The sequence below is a fragment of the Aulonocara sp. 'chitande type north' Nkhata Bay genome, linkage group LG15, assembly GCF_057382095.1.
Source record: "Aulonocara sp. 'chitande type north' Nkhata Bay isolate Kocher_YH1m ecotype deep benthic linkage group LG15, A_spYH_male_GT1.1, whole genome shotgun sequence".
Taxonomy (NCBI): Eukaryota; Metazoa; Chordata; class Actinopteri; order Cichliformes; family Cichlidae; genus Aulonocara; species Aulonocara sp. 'chitande type north' Nkhata Bay.
The window spans coordinates 8,314,841-8,328,871 of NC_141358.1; the positions used below are offsets into that span (position 1 = coordinate 8,314,841).

Genomic DNA, 14,031 nt, shown 5'->3' on the forward strand with positions numbered 1-14,031 from the left:
GAAAACTGAGATGAAGGGGAAGGGACTCTTGCGATGTTATCTTTTTTGGCATGTTCTTTGCTGCTTCGTAGCGCCAGGTAAACGCAGTCTTCAGCTCACATCTACCTTTGAATTTTTGTTTAAACGAAATTTTACACATAAATAATTTAAGCAAATTCCCATCTTAAGTTACGCTATCTTCCTCACACCTCGAATATTCATCGAGCTATGTGCGCATGCATGATTAAGGAGAATGAGCAGTTGTAACACTGGTTTTAATATGTTACCGTGCGCCGCTGTGTGTCGAGATGGTTTTAAGCGACAAGCTTGTTCTCTCCTTCTAACACCGATCTACTCTTGCTTTCTAGCCACTCCTCTTCTGTGTTTTGTCTTCTGAGCTCTCCCCCCTCCGGTCTCTTATCTTACTCTTCTTCCTCTCTTGAGGCGTGCGCCATTATGTACACCCAGGTGTCATGTTATGCAACGTGGGTCTACTAAGTTAGTGCACAGAAAATGCAAAACGAATAGAGGGAGAGGTTAGAAAAGCTGTATTTGTTTGTCATTGCACTCAACTTGTCATGTCATGCATACACAAGGGTATTTGTGTGGGTTTTTGTTTTTTCTCCACAGGCCTGTGTGTCTTTATCTCTGCACTTATGTTTCCCCTGCACTTATGTTTCCCCTGCATGTTTTATGCGTCTCACTTTCAACTCGTAATAAACTCCTGAAACCCCTACAGGCCTCGAGGCTTTGCCCTTTTGGTGTTTGCTTCTCTTTGCGCTCTCTCTCCCTCTTTTTTTTTTTCTCCCCCTAAACCTGCCCCCTCTTATCAACTCCGCTCACTTCCTCTGCATCGCTCATTTTCTGCCTCACTCTTCCCAGCCCGCTTTCTCCCCTCTTGTGAAGTGTGCGACCTCTGTAACTTTATTTTGCTCGTCGCTGGGGACATTAGCCAGAGCAGGTCAATGAATATTGATGAGCTCATTCAGAGCGCTCTCAGTAAAGGCCAGACAACGAGATCTCTGCATCCCATGGCTCCGCTGGCACTCCCAGTCCGATACACTGACATGCCCACATCCCGTGTTCTCTCCCTTCACTTTTTTTTCTTCTTCTTGCCTCTCAGGTCAAGGACTGAGATAATTGCCAAGTCATAGAGAAGATTATCAGGTAGCTTTGTTGATGGGGGCAAAGGTTCACACAGTGTTTCACTAATAGCCCGTGTAAATTTAGGAAGAAACGGAGCATCTGTGACTTGAATTTGATTTTGAAGAGAAGCAGACTCATGGGTCACATTAGCTGAACGAGGCTGTCAGGTGTAGTGTTGCTTGTGATGCAGAGTATTTCAAAAAAAGAGTTTACCATGCACATTTTTGTTAGTAACCATTTTTGATTAATCGGTGCATGGCAATTGCAATCATATGCATGACCTTATCATATCGTTTTAAATTTTAAAATGTCATCATGAATTACAATTTGAAATTAAGTCTAGAAATATGAAAAAGGTTAATTTTTTTTGAAACAAAGGTCAAAAAGCAACATTCTCAAGTATTACCCAACAGCAAAGTACATTAACTGCACACTTAAGGGTGGAGATGAACTTGAACAAATTAGTGCAGTCTAACCTATGGGGATATTGTAAATAATGGAACTTTAATTTAATAGTCACAAAAACTTGTTACTTTATCAGCGGAAGTAAGGAAGAGGAGGCAAAGTATGGGGTTTTTTGTGGGGGTTTTTTTTGTTTTTTTTTAAGAAACAATAAAATCTGGTTCAGAAATGTGTATATGTATAGCTTTTGAGATTAACTAGCCTTCCTGTCATGTTCGTGTTTAATCTGACCAATTTACAACTTAAAACACTCATAAATACCGTGTTTTACATCTGATTGCCTCAAGGCCTTATAATATCCTCCACACTATGCACATGAACATATAAAAGCGATGATCACGTCTTTCATTGACTTTTGAGTGTTTTAATCAACCTTGTTACATCTGTGGTGCGCCCCTGTGGGGTCGTTCAGTCAACAACCCACGCAAATGACCCACTGAACTGAATTTGGTGGTGAAAAATGTTTGTTATGCTAATTTAAGAGCTGTTAAAACAGACCGGTCAATTTTGAGCAGGAACACTAAAGTAAGGAGGTGAACAAAACTGGAGGGCTAGTGGAAAGACAAATTGTGTCTTGTAATTTATTGATGCTTTTATTTTTTGTTGTAATTGTATTATTTTTATTCCTATGTTCAGCACTTTGGTCAGTGGTTGCTGCTTTTAAAGTGCTTTATGAATAAAGTTGGTTGCTCACTTAATTTGGAGCAACTGGTCATGACAGTCCTTACCGCAAAACTTCCGCAAAACAGTTTCCTGGACCAGAAATTGGTTTGGGTGGTTGTCATTTACTTTACATAGACAACCACCCAACATATTACATATTGACGCAATTAGATGCCCAGGTATTTATAAAAAAAATGCTATCCCCCTTCATGCTGCTCGTTTGATAGAAAGGGGGAATTGAGAGTGCTCGTCGTCGTGATTGAAGTAAGATGTGATGAGTGTGGGAGAGAGCTGCCAAGACGGACAGTGATGGACAGCACTCATCATTAACCCGTCGACCACAGTGTCACACCGGCAGGTGATGATTTGTTAACTATATACTTCCACCAGTCACTCAGTTGCAAGGAGGGAACTTGTGAGGAATAAAGGGATGGTGTCATGTGGTGCTGGTCTGCATGCGTGTGGTGTGATCTAATAACTGCAGCATAAATGGAGTTTTTATTTAAAGTTGCACTGACGGTATGAATGAGCGCTGTCTTGAAATATCAGTGTCCTTATTACTTACATCTTTCCACCATGAGGATGATATTTTGGTAGGGATGGGTATCGTTTAGGTTTTATCCGATACCGGTGCCAAACCGGTACTTTTGAAACGGTGCCGGTGCTCAAACGGTGCTCAAACCGGTGCTTAAAGAATGGAGAACACAAAATTGGTCCAAAAACCTCTCATGGTCAGCTGGTTTTTTGTAAAAAGATAACAATGTTAGCCTTTTCTGCAGCTATGGGGCATATATGGTATCACTCTTGGCTGGAAGCAGTGCTTAAACAATGGAAAAAACACAAACTTTGTCCAAAACCTCTCATGTTTAACTGTTTCCCACTTTTTCTTTGGTCATTTTAGCCTTTTTGGCCAGGGTGAAGGGAGTATCTGCCATCAAACAAGAAGACAGCCGCATGTAGCTATGATGATGTTTGCTAGTTCACCTTACATGCATTAATGTAATAACGTGGTTAGCCTACTCAACGTAAATTACACACGAACAACATTAAGCTACTCACGCAGAAAAGAACGGCTGCTGCTGCATCATCATCCTCATCATTTCTGCTACACTGGCAGGGCTAGGGGCCAGGACTCTCCTCTTCGTGTTTTTGGGGGATGTTGCTAACTCCGGGTCCGATAACAGGCAACCCACCCGCAGTAGATGTGCTCGGTGTGAGGTCTCGCAGCAAACTATCAAATACGGCGCATTTCTGGGCTTTTAAAAAAACCCGCTATGCGTCGCCAGGTGTTTCATCGGATTCGAGGTGTTACCTCCTTTGACAGTATCACAGTATCAGCTTAAAGCACTTGTTGCAGGCTGCTGAGTTTGCATATTTTGCTGTGAAGTACAGCCAGGCTTTTGACCGCTTCGCCTTGGGCATTTTTAATCTGTAGCTCTGCTCTAAAAAAACGTATGTACCTGGACCCGCCTACTATCCTCGGAAACGTAAAATGATTGGCTAGAAGTGTATCACAGCTCAGGAAAAAAAAGCACCGAAATAAAGCACCGAAATGTGCGCTGCTTTTCGGTCTGGTTACTACCGTTTATGTCAGAACCGGTGCCACACCGGTACCCATCCCTATATTTTGGTGTTTGTTTTTACAACTGGAGGGAGGACTACCAAACAGTTTTTATCTTCAATGCTACCAACAATGACCGTCACAAGGCTCCTCTCAGTTACCATGACTGGCATGACAGTTTGTATAGTGTGTAGGGTTTTGTGTTATCTATTAGCAAAAATGGATTTTAGTTTTCTTAATTATGATAAAGTTATCGATGATTATTGTGTTTTGATTCATTCATAGTTCAACTTAATGTAGGCAGTAAGTCATCATCCAGTTAGCCAACCGTTTTGCTTTGATTGTGCAGTATGAACAATGGGGAAAAACAGACTGAAGGCATACAGAGATTCACATTTTACCTGATATCCTTGGGTCGTTTAGCTCAAGCAATGCTGTGCCTCAGTTTTCAAGTATTTGTGGCATTAGTTATTTACCAGTTAACAGTGAATTTGAAGTTTCTATTATATATGCCTATCTAAATACTCTATATATTATTTTTTTATATTTAGTGATGTAACATTATATTTAAGTTAGTGCTGTCAGCGTGCGTGCGGCTGCACGGCGTCAACGCATTAGTGCAGTTAGCTCTTAACGTGTTAGCGTCGTCCAGCCCCACCCACGTGGCGATCCGCAGTAACTCGCTAACCGAGATTTAATGCAGTTACTGCATTAATGTCATTTTAAGAAGATTAACGCTGACAGCACTAACTTAAATTTATATATGGGCTGTGCATGATTGTGTTATATAGCACATATTATCCACAATTGTTTACACTGTAGTCAGTGTTGTTCATTATAGATTCTAGCCATAGGGTGTTTTGTTAAGGCAGACAGAGGCAGAGCTGTGACTGTGCTGTTTTTCTAAAATGAACCTCTGATGAAAGTTATTGATGTTGAGAGTTTAAATGGTAATTATTAAACTTTAAAGAAACTTTAAAAAAACCACTCAGAGCTTGACCAGCAGCACTGATTGTTGAGTCTAGGAGTTATTTGTCAGACTTCCCCCTTGCTGATTGTGAGTGATGGAGCTGTTTGTCTTCTACATTTACGGACAACTGAGATTTTATTTTTTTTGAAGCCATGATTTGATTAATTAATAAAAAAAAAAAAACTAGTGCATGTTGAAAATGTAAGCATTAATCATCAATCACTGTCATCAGAGCTGTATCTGATACGACTGCAGTAGGTTCCTGTCTTGACTGTAATCCGTTTAGTCTGCAGGTAATATATATAAAAGCCTTTTACTGCATTAAGTAGTCGCTCTGTTTCACCGAATGTGAAAAGGAATGACTGCAGAAGTAGACGATAATTTAGTGGAGGTGGTCAACAGCTGTTGAATATTGCAGCCTTTTCATTTTCGGAGAGCTGTCAAAAGGAAATGTAGATATGAAGACTGTTTTCAGAACTCTGGTTGTCCCCTCAAACCTCCAGCAAGTAAGCAATTACTCCAAGGGTTGCTCTGTTAAATCAATAATTTAGGGGGCGATCGTGGCTCAAGAGTTGGGCGTTCGCCTTGTAATTGGAAGGTTGCCGGTTCGAGCCCCCGCTTGGACAGTCTCGGTCGTTGTGTCCTTGGGCAAGACACTTCACCCGTTGCCTACTGGTGGTGGTCAGAGGGCCCGGTGGCGCCAGTGTCCGGCAGCCTCGCCTCTGTCAGTGCGCCCCAGGGTGGCTGTGGCTACAATGTAGCTTGCCATCACCAGTGTGTGAATGTGTGTGTGAATGGGTGGATGACTGGATATGTAAAGCGCTTTGGGGTCCTTAGGGACTAGTAAAGCGCTATATAAATACAGGCCATTTACCATTTACCATAATTAAACCTCAGCCTATGAACACTTTGGTTAAAAAAAACCATGTGCAGTAGATTTTTGTCAAATGTTAAGCAGGCCCCTTATTTCCCTATGTTTACTGACCATGTGATCATACCTTTCTTTCTTTTATGTGAAGCTACAAAAGGTATCTACAGACTGCAACATCGTTATGCCCACAATCAGTTTTGAACTAAAAGAAGAAAACGTAGGGTCATAAATAAGTTTGTAGGGTCCTGGGAATTTGTTTTAATGGAGTAATGAGTAATTTGATGGGAGGCAACTTGTCTAGGAGCAATCGTTGTCCAACTTGGACTGACTGCAACCGCTCCCAGACAGTCTGCAAATAATTCCTGCCTAATTTATAAGAAGGCAGATTCCCAACCTGTTGCAATCAGTCTGAGTCACTCTGGATTGATGAGCACAACTAATCTGCCATGCTTCTGGCTATAAAAGCAAGATCTTTTTGCAGATAAGCTGTCTTACAGCAGCTGCGTCACTGCTTGTGGAGGAATTCCTCAATTTCTGTGAGGTTCTGGGTGAACTCTTGCTGGGCTTGCCGATTTATCTTTTATGACAGATAATTATCACAAACAAGACTGTATGTAATGGCCAACTTGACCCCATTCAATTGCAAACTTATAGCAGACTAACAGCAGCGTATTGCCATTTTATTGTCACCTTATTGCCGTCTTGGTTCACCAAGTGCTGCTGTGAAGATGGGATCTGACTGCGAATGGTTGCAGACCTGCTTCCCCATCTTTGAAGAAACCATTTCAAAGGCTGCAAGATCAAATGCTCATTTCACACAGTTGCAGTAATTCTATTTATCTGGCACTCTACAACTACTGTTGTCCCTAAATAGATTTTTAGCATTAATTGAAGCTTGGCAGTCAGTGGACTTTCCACCAACATAATCACCCCAAACATACACACGTGCTCATACACATATGCTCAAGTCAAATAAAGCCTGATTTGGCTTCTTTTTTTTTTTTTCCTTAAAATCTTGCTTTATGTCAGTTCCCGGTTTTAAATTTAAAAATTCCATCAGAATGCTGTCAGAAATTGAGCAACTACCAAAAAAATTAATGGGGTTAAATCTATGAACAGTATAATGATGTTATTATTGAATACTGACTTTGTAGGTTGAAGAACTGTGATTATGGGCTTTATGGAGTTCTATTTATAACACTTTATATTTTTACTATAACAATAATATAAAATATCAACAATTTACAAACTAGTGCAAAAATGAGTACTTTTCTGTCTTCTTAACATAAACCAACAAAGGAATACCAAAAAAGAAGGTTCCTCTGCTCTGTAGCTTGTGCAACTTTTTGAAGATATTTAGATTATGCACTAAAAAAAAAAAGAGTCTAGTAACTCTTAACCAGCTCACCTGAAAGCACAAACATTAACACTAAGCTTGGTATGGCATAGCATGGCCTGGTTGGGCGTCAGAAACATAAGTGAGTGGCATAGGCCCTAAGCTGGCATAGCCAGGTGGTCAATTTAATGTATGGACCATCAGTCTCTAGTCACTCGCATTAGAACATGTAGGCAGGGAGGGAGGGAGAAAACATACTGTCAACCTCAGGTGCAAATAATGCATTGCCAATTATGTCTCTGGGTCGTAACAAGAGGAGAGGCAGTTCTTCAAGCCTTGGCACCCACTATACTCTAACATAGCTTCATAGCTTCATGCTCAAGCAACAGCGGTATGTTTGCAAACTGTAATAAATGTTATGCCGTACCTGTCAGGCACTTAGTAATTACCTCAAACCTTGTCGTGCCCTTAAACATCTATGTTGCACTGTACACTGCTTTTAGGGTGGATGTTGACAGTCCTCAATAAAATGGGTAGAAGGCAGGTTTTTCAAGGAAAGGCAGTCCTTTGCTTAACTTTTATGCTTTGAGTACCTATAGACCATTTCTTTTAGTGTTGTTTTGTATGCTGACATATGAAATACATTAGCTAACATGTCAAAGCATAAAAATTTACTTTAACAGTATATAAGACAAAAACTTTAACCCATAAAACCCTGCTCAGGTTGGTGCTGTGACCTGCAATAATAGTGTTAATAATGGTATTTTTGCTTGTGTATTTTCATGCTTGAAAAATGAAAGTTTTTTACAATTTGTTCAAGTTGATTTAAATATAAGCCTTTTAATAAAGGAATATTTCTTTAGTTTTATGTGTACTGAACTAAGTCCTCTTAGTCACTTAACCAACAACAAGCTATTATAGATTTGTTCAGTTCATTTAAAAGGATGCCATAAATTGTAAAATGATAAAATGTACTGAAGACGGCATATGGGGCTCATTTCATTGGAATATTATGTTTACCCCTGAAGAATTATTGTTCAGCATTTAGGGTATTCGTTCTAAAATTATCTACAGTATTACCTTCAAGTGTGATGAAAGCCGTGCATATTTAACAGACCACAGCTGAACACTTTGATGCTGGAATATTTATTTAGTGGGATCTTATAGCTTAAGGAAAGACTGTGACATATGGTGAAAACTGTTTCACAGGCGTTTATGGAGCTTTGTTTCTTTGCTTCTTCTCTGCGTGCATGTTTGCATGGTCCTCATTGTGTTTTGTGTGTGTCTCCCCATTAATGGAGTGAAAGCAGTCTCATGCAAGTAACTCTTTCATCTGTCTACCCCCTCAAACACACTCGCATACATATATAGTTTCTCTTTCTAAAGCAGTAAACGTCATCTGGACTCGTCTGCTGTGGTCTTTTATACTTCATCTCCATTTCTATCCTCTGAGAACTGTATGTGTTTTTGCCCATGAGGTTTCTGACAATCTTTTTTTTGCTTTGCTATTGATGTGGTCCTATCTCTTTCTCACACACTGGCACTCTTCCTGTCTTTTTTCCCCTCCTATTTTATTATCATATGCTGATAGCAGAGTTAGAATGCATTGCAATTTTTCAATTTGCAAAGCGAGAACCTTTTGGACTACACAACACTGTTTTTGGCAAACTACAACCAACTCTGATTACTGTTAGTCTTTTTCAAAAAGGTGAAAGCAGTTTTTTTTTCAGCTTTAGGAAGATTTACAAGGTATGACATTTCAGTCAATCTTTCTAACTCATGTAATGCTGTGTAAGCTTTTAGACGAGACCAAGAGGAGACTGCTGTAGATTTGAAAGGAAAATGTTTTTCCCATCTCCCTTAAAGCAGGAATTTTACCACTCAGCAGTGCAGCATGTTGATATGTAAGGCTCTCCTTGGCTGTTTTGTCTTCATTTCATAATGTGTCAGATATTCTTCTTGTAAAACAATGCAGACTTTTAAACTTTCAGTTATACTGATAAGTCATGTGAACAACTAAATAAACCCTAACTGCTTCCAAAAAAGGAACGTCTCATATATTATACAGCCCTTACTTATCATTTTAAAGTTTAAAGTTTATGACAATACAATTAGAAAAAATGTTAAAAATGTCCTTTGGACAGATGAGAAGAAATGTCAAACCAAGCACAGCACAAACACCTCATACCAACTGCTGAGCTCGGAGATGCAGGCTCATGATTTGTTTGGGGTTTTTTGTTTTTTCAGCAGCTGCACGTGAGGACCTTGCAGTCACTGACTTGCCTGTGCCAGAGTATTCTAGAGTAAAGTTTGAGGTTTTCTGTCCCACAGTTAAAGATTGGCCCAAACTGGGTCATGCAACAGGATAATGATCCCAAGCAGAGCAGTAAATCTAAAATCGAATGGCTGAGCTGAAAAAGAAAAAAAATGTGTGGGCCTAATATCCTCCACAATGATGTGACAGACTGAAGAAGTCATACAGAAGATGATCACTTCGTTATTGCTGCTAAAGGTGGTTCTACGAGCTACTTGATCATAGGGTGGTTCTACAAGACACAATTTGAAGATTTGCAAAAAGAATTCCAGATTTTTGATTTATCCATCATTGTTTACTGTTATGCAACGTTAAATACACTCAGGCAGAAGGTCAGAAGGCAGCAGAATTTGTGGCTATATTTTATATAGGTTTTTCCCTTTGCATGTTAGTGATTTAGCATATTTGTATTTTCGCTTACAGTGTTTCTGTCTGGGTTTCCAGAGCCAAGTCACGATTTCCAATACAGATAGTGTGTGTTATTAATAGAGACTGTGTTATCCTGGGGACCTGAATATTACTGCCATTCCCGCAGTTTTTCAGATGTTGGTGAACGCCTCATTTCTATCTCCCTGTCCCTACTTTTTTTTAAACATGCTGGCTTCGAAATCATAATCATTTTAAAAAAGAGCCTCATTGTTTCTGTTTCAGTTTTTAGCGTTTTGTACAAAGTGTTTCTAAATCAATGATTTGTCTTGAAACTTCATAGCAAACATTAGTAGATGGAGATGGGCATTTTGCAGTGTCCCATTGCAATTGCATATCAAGACACACACAAGCAGTTTCAGTTCTTCATCCTGCTGAAAAGGCTGACAGAGGGTAATAAACCAGCTACTGGTAACTGCTCATTGTCATGTTTCATTTACTTCCACCTCCCCCTGTCTGCTTTCTTCATTTCCATGCTTTCTTCTTGTTCTCTATGTTCATGTATATCTTTTTGTTAGCACCGTGGCTACCTCCAGGCACAGTGGGCGAGCAGTTTAGCATGCTGTTGTCATAATTTAACAGCAGCGTTGGCTGTGCCAGCAGAAAAGAATTGGTTTTTTATACTTAAAATTACACGCAGTTTGTACTTTCACCCTCTGCAACCATTTCTCTCTGTCGGTATTATGGCATATCATATTGTTTGCTGATCTCTCGGTGGGAGCGGCTGCAAGTGGTTTACAAGAACTGAAGTCTTAATTTCTGTTTTTTTCCACACTTACTCAATTTGGTTTTAAGGGAAATGTGTGGTAGAAATTTTTTCTACACCTTATCTGTAATATATAGTATTTCCATGTGATTATTTAAAAGAAATTAAAAAAGAGCAATCCATACCATTTCTAACATACGTTTTACTGCCTAAAGTGTCTTTTGCTGCCTCTTCTTTATTGCTAAACAACTAAAGCTTTTTCAAGCACTGCTGGTTAAAGCTGCTGTTTTCGGTTGATTTGTTTTATTTTCACACAATAGAGAAATATTGCACAGTGGATATGGTATGGTATTTTTTCCTGATAACCTATAGCACTTTATGTTTTCCTTGGCTTTAAAAATAAACCATTGTTTCTGCAGCACTGAGGTAGTTCTATGAACATAGTAATGATTCCCACTTATGTGACACCTGATAAACACAACATTAAGGCCATTCCCCGTGCTTTTCTTTTATCACGCTTACTAAAGCCACATACACAGTACTTAGGATGGAAAAATCAATGCCTGACCTGCTGTTGCTGTGCTATGATTGGTTCTGTCTTGAGGGGGAAAAAAAATAAAAAAAATAGTTACTTTACAGATGTTGTTATCCATACAGGAGATCAGTGCTTGATTTAAAAAAAAAAAAAAAAATTTACATTAAAAAAAAAAAAAGACTTTTTAGATAGTAGGAATGTGGTGTGTGGGTATTTGCAGCCTTTGTATGCACACAGGAGATTTACAACTCCACCACTGGGAATGACACAGATCCACACACCACCTCACATCTGCAAAAAACACAATATGTTTATTAGTTTCACATGGCAACTAATTTGGTCAAAATCTTTGATGAAATAAAACAAAAAAATCTCAGCATTGATTTGTAATTGCGGTTTGAGTTTGGCTGTGGGCTGTGATTTGATACGTGACTTATAAATATGAAAACGTCCGACATATTCTCTGAACAACTTAAGATGAGAGGGGTGCACAACAACGCAAGATTATTGTATTAACAAGTATGTTGAGGTTAAAGACAGTATCACGAAGTTTACCCTTTTTAACTTATGACGAGTAAACCTAGTCTAAAGCAGGTTATGTTTAGAATTTCTGTTTAAAATCACATCTTTAAAAAAAACACACATTTCAATGACTACTTTGATTTTTCATTCTCTACTGAGAGAATATGTTTTATTCTTGCAACATGGTGAGCCGCAGCTTAAAGAGGCATACTGTAAAGTTGGTCCACAGCAGAATTCAAGTTTATTTGATCCAGAAATTATATTTTCATATTCATCCTATATATCAGATCTATTTTATACAGATGAAATTAAACCTAATAGACCAGAGATTACAAAACTTTACAATGTCTTCACCTTTTAAATTTTTTTTATGACAGTGACTAAAGTAGGTTGCAGTTGATTGGTCAGTTTTTTGCCAAAAAATAGAGCTGACAAGTCAAATGTCCCGTTTAACTGAAGCAGATAGCTTGGGTTGACAAAGACAGCTTGATAACCAGTGTCGTGATTCGTTTTATCTCTGACTGAGATTTTAGGTTTTGCCAGGCCAGCTAACACAAAGAAAGTCTGGCTATTTAAAACTTGCTTAGTAGTACACATCTCATAAAAGCCTGCAAATGAGTCAGAGTCAGATTTAGGGTGAGTAACGCGGGGGCTACAGAGATTTAGGAAACTAATTCTGAAGAAAATCTGGGAGGAATTAGCAAAATGTGCTATTTTTGAAAGCAAAAGAAAAGAGTGACGAAAGAATTTTCACTGCAGGCAAGCTGGTTTTAAATAATTGTCAAAAAACATAAACTTGATTATTACAGAGCTACCTGCGGGTAATTAAAATGCTTTATTTTGAGCACACCTGATGAATTACTGTTTCCAGGCATTACAGTATTTTGGTGCAACACCTTTGGCAAAGAAGAATAAATATAATTTGGAACAAGGACAAGGATCCTCGAGGCTTCGCTGCATGGTAATAAGGGGAAGAATAATCAGAACAAACACAATAGGGCTCCGGCTGCTTTGCTCCATGTAGGGTCTTAATTATCACATGCTATGTTGCCTTGCTGTCTAAAAGCATCAATATTAGGATGGGCAAAGGGTGGGAAGACGTGGAACGCAGATTGAAAGTATCTGACAGTGCTAAACAGTTTTTAAATAGTAAAGAGATTTTGATGTACATCATATTTACATTGGTTTATTTCCCTCGCTAATATATTTCATGGCATCTGCTAACAGTTTCACTCCCCCCTCCCTCTTCCGTTTGCCCTCCTGCACTCTGTTCATTGTACAACGCCACAGAGGAAATGTTGGTTTTAATCACTAGGCATAATTAATTGACATCCTTCCTTGTTAAGAAAATAAAAGCCTCAGAGCCACAAAGTAATTGACAGAGTTAATTTGGGGGACAACTGTAGGTGAGTTTTGACGTGTGTGTGAGTGGGCAAGTGAGACGATGCAATCTGATAGCCTTTTGTATGCGAAAGAGTTTCTATTTGGATGCATCTGGGTGCACTCACCGTTTATCATTTTTCCATTCCAGGGGGAACATATAATCAGAATATTATCGGGGAATCCCAAGGTCTCACATACCCTTGAATTTACATAGATAATGAATAAATGTGTCCATAAAACTTTAAAAAGGCATCAATAGTTAGAAAATGTTCAGTATTCATAATGCATTAAAGCAGTAATAATGATGAACAAGCTCTGGGTTGCGGTTTACATTCAGGGATGGATTTGAGAGCTTTAGATTGCAGTGAGAGCTTTTTACAGGTAGTTAAGATTCCATTTCTGTTTCCCAAGTGACCTCCATTTCCAGAAGGTCCAGAGCTTAAGCTTTACTCATTTATTGCTCCATCCTCCATCACAAGGCAATTGACTACAACACTGGGCGTGTATCTGTTATGCTGCCAGTGGTTTAGTGCATGATTAGACATTTATAACATGTCTCAGAAGAACTTTAGTCGATTGCCACGACTTTTGCTGTTTATAACAGCATTGTGCAGTAAAAATATGTTTCTGTATATTTTTGAGGTTGATTTTTCCATTGAAACATATTTTCGAATGATTCTGGGTTCATTTTTTTCCCCCCCTTGGCTGTATATGAGTGCTTTAGAGCTAGATGTCAGCCAATAAACGAGTGGGATCTGTGCTGTGTGCATGGATTTAAAACCATTATACAAGTAAAGTATCGCTAGGAATAGAATACAAATCCAGTCGTATAAATGTGAGCGCTCCACCAAGGCTGACACCGTTCCCCGAGTCTGGCTGCTAGTGATGCATGTGTGTGCGTACATGTGTTTGTGTGTGTGACACAGCCTGTCTTGCAGCAGCCTTGCTTTGGCAGGTCATAGTTTTCCCCTCAGAAATCAGCCGCTCTCTGAACTGTTAAATCACAACTAGAAGCCAACCTTTGAGAAGAAAATTAATTACTTTCCCTCCTCTCCCCCTCCTCCTCCCTCTCCTCCTCCTCTCATTTCTTCCATATTATCCCTCCCTCATTCCTTTTCATTCTCTTTTCTCACATTCTTTCCCCTCAGTCGTTTTTT

General features: G+C 39.2%; 1 protein-coding gene across 1 annotated transcript in view; it reads left to right on the forward strand.

Annotated features, from left to right (window-relative positions):
• Window positions 1-14,031, forward strand: part of nbas (NBAS subunit of NRZ tethering complex) — a 182,729-nt gene that overhangs the window by 141,007 nt on the left and 27,691 nt on the right. The window lies entirely within an intron of this gene.